At 45.5% G+C, this 3,257-nt stretch overlaps 1 long non-coding RNA gene across 1 annotated transcript; it reads right to left on the reverse strand.

Annotated features, from left to right (window-relative positions):
• Nucleotides 1-1,245: 1,245 nt before the first annotated feature.
• On the reverse strand, nt 1,246-2,232 carry LOC135392911 (uncharacterized). Its single transcript, XR_010422299.1, has 3 exons — nt 2,034-2,232; nt 1,454-1,583; nt 1,246-1,324 (listed from the first exon to the last, which is right to left on the reverse strand). It is a non-coding gene; the product is annotated as an uncharacterized LOC135392911 (long non-coding RNA).
• Nucleotides 2,233-3,257: the final 1,025 nt, after the last annotated feature.

A 3,257-nucleotide genomic window follows, 5' to 3' on the forward strand; every position in this document is an offset into this window, starting at 1 on the left:
ACAGTGGAGTCGAAGGTGTCAATGTTGTAATGCGCCACAAACATGTTAGGAACCGCATTGAAACTGTGGTATTCGTTTTAACTGTAGCTATACACTATAAAGGCTAATTCACATTGCTGCGTTGACGGCACCGTTGCGTGTACATCCAGCAGGATGTTCCGTTGCAATGATTCGCTGTCAGCGGACGTAAAGGCGGGGTCCCATAGCCTCGATTTGAGCAGCAGCAGCAGAGCAACAGCAGCTGAGCAGTCCCATAGCACTGGGCGAGAGCAGTAGCGCTGCCGAGCTGCAGAAATTCCCTGCTGCTCCCGTATCCGAATTTTTGGTTGTTGTGCAGCCCTGTTGCTCTGCAGCCTGAGCAGCCGGTCTCGCAAGCCAATCAGGAGGTTCGTTGGTATTGTTTTCGTTCGACGCCGTTTAGGGTCAACAGGACGGTGAGCGACGGCAAAAGGTTTGTTCACCAAGGTAGTGGTGGTTCAAAAGGTTTGTGTCTGGTTGTTCTGTGATTTGTTTCTGAAGACCTGGACACGCTTGTGATTGCCAGGTTTGGAGCGAGTGTTCAATCATCGGGACTGCGTGAAGTGCGCTTTCAGGACATAATTCAGTTCATAAAGTTCAATAAAGTGTTCGACCGAACCTACGTGATACGTATGTTGTGTACCAGAGTTGTAGCTAACATGTTCGCTTGTTTCCTGGAAAATACCTGACAACATTATAACGTACAAGCAAATTACTTTCACGTCCATGCTGTCTGAAAACCACATTTCTTGTAACCCAGGCGAACATTTTTTGAACTGGTACCAGTTGAACTGTGTTATCGAACAGGGACCAGTTCAGCCGGTCCCAGATCAACTGGTAGCAGTTGGGACAACTGGTCCCTGTTCGATAACACAGTTCACCCAGTCCCAGTTGCAACCGGTCCCAGTCTCAACTGGGACCGGTTAGAAACCAGTTGTGCCAACTGGTACCAGTTGAGACTGGGACCGGCCAGAAACCAGTTGGGCCAACTGGTACCAGTTGATCGAACTGGTCCCTGTTCGATAACACAGTTCGCCCAGTCCCAGTTGCAACTGGACCAGTTCAATTGGGACTGTGTGAGCTGTGTTATCGAACAGGGACCAGTTCGATCAACTGGTACCAGTTGGCCCAACTGGTTTCTGGCCGGTCCCAGTCTCAACTGGTACCAGTTGGCCCAACTCATTGTTGAGCTGGGACCGGTTGAAGTGCCTTCACATAGAGCGGCCTGTTCGGACAGAGGTTAGCTTGTATGTAACCGGTGCCCCTTTGTAGGATTGCTGCTCCCAGCAACGGCAGATCCAAAGAACTGCAATGCAAAATTGTATTTTATTTGTAGTCAAACATTACACATATTTCAATGTACATGTAGCGTAACTATAATGTAATTAAATTATAGCAGTAGATGAACTACAGAGTTACATGGAATAGATAATACTTCATGGTTGATTGGTCCCTTGCTTGACTGCCTTGTGGACATCTTGAATCATTCAACAAAGTATTTGAGATGTTCTTAATAGCACATAATGGATCGATATTTTCCTTTGAGCCCCAGCAGCTTAAGGTTTCTGGAAAGTTTAAAGGGCACAAGTGAATATGCATTCAATTACAGCATGTAATTGTAGTGTGTGCCTGGACAGTCACTCAATCTGAGCGGTCGTGGCCCCGGAAAGTACGCGAATCTCTCAACATTTTCGTTGTGCAGTAGTTGGACCTTTCAACTAAGAGATTCGCCAGCTTTCGGGGGCAATGGGTACTACTCTGGCGCACTACGCTAGTTCGACAACATCCGTGGTGTGAAGGATCTAAAACACGAGAATGAACGAAAAAAAAGCAAAAACAAAAACATGAATGAAAAAAGTTGCTGGTAGCGTTAACATAAACCGGATGTTACTCGTAAAACGCCATGCATTTGCAGGTGCCACGAATGTGACGCGGAACAAAGAGAAGAGGTTCTAATGGAAGTAATATTTCTAAATGTTGCACAACGGAAAAGCACTTAAGTATATAGTACTCACGATATAAAGCGGTCTCCACAGTTGTAGTCAAGCTGCAATCCTATAACACCCACCCGCCGGCCGCTGGCGCTCATTGTACTGTCGCACTGTCGTAACTTGAAGACAAATCCTTTAGATTATAAAACCAACGCCTATGTCACACATCACGCTAAGAACATAACGGGCAAAAATCGCTGTACAAGCACGCTGCTAAGCAAGCGACCGTTACACATTAAATGCATCATTCATCGCGGGAGCAGGAAATACAAATACAAATACAAAATACAAATATAAGAGTTCCAAAATAACTTTCGTTAATAGGAACTTTACCAAAAATTGAAATATGATTATTACTATTAAAAAAAGTTACTTTTTGATCGTTTTTATAACTTCGTCTTGCAATCTTCATATTAACCTGTCCTGGCACTGAAACCGAAACTTCCCCCCAAATAGCTGGTCCAGTTCGAACTGGCACCACCTCACTTCCAGTTGCTACCAGTCCAGCTTGAACTGGTACCAGTTCACTTTCCAGTTGCCCCCAGCCCAGCTTGAACTGGTTGCACACAGTGCCCACTTGCCACCAGACCTGGTACCAGTTCACTTTCCAGTTACCGCCAGCCCAGCTTGAACTGGTACTTGTTCACTTCCCAGTTGCTACCAGTTCAGTTTGAACTGGTACCACAAAGTGCCCAGTTGCCACCAGCCCAGCTTGAACTGGTACCAGTTTACTTTCCAGTTGCCACCAGTTTGGTACCAGTTGGTTCCAGTTGACCACCAGTTGGTGCGAACTGGGAACGAGCTGGTACCAGTTGACTTCCCAGCTCAAATTTTCGCCTGGGAAGGGTCAACGAATTGCGAGCTAGGTTGTTGTAAATGAAACTGACACTTGAAAAGGGTTAGATAGAGATAGATAATGTTCAGACAACAAAAAATACTCGATAGAGATAGATAATGAACCCATTCCTTGTGAAAACAAGCAGAAAGCAGTGAAGACTAGCAGAAGGGGCCTTTGTTTTCGTTAGAGAATTTTATTTCACTAAGAGCAACGTACGCATTTGACAGTCACAGTAAATCAAAATAACGAATACTAGTAACGAGGCGATATTTATACGACAAAATCCCGTAGAAGAATCTCCGCACGGCACAGCAAGGACTGTTCTGCACAGCAGTGGGACGAACCTACGTTGAATGTCACGAAACTGACTACACATCAACGAAGAGAATCAGGCAATACGAGGCTTAGAT

This window comes from Ornithodoros turicata, chromosome 4 (genome assembly GCF_037126465.1).
Source record: "Ornithodoros turicata isolate Travis chromosome 4, ASM3712646v1, whole genome shotgun sequence".
NCBI lineage: Eukaryota > Metazoa > Arthropoda > Arachnida > Ixodida > Argasidae > Ornithodoros > Ornithodoros turicata.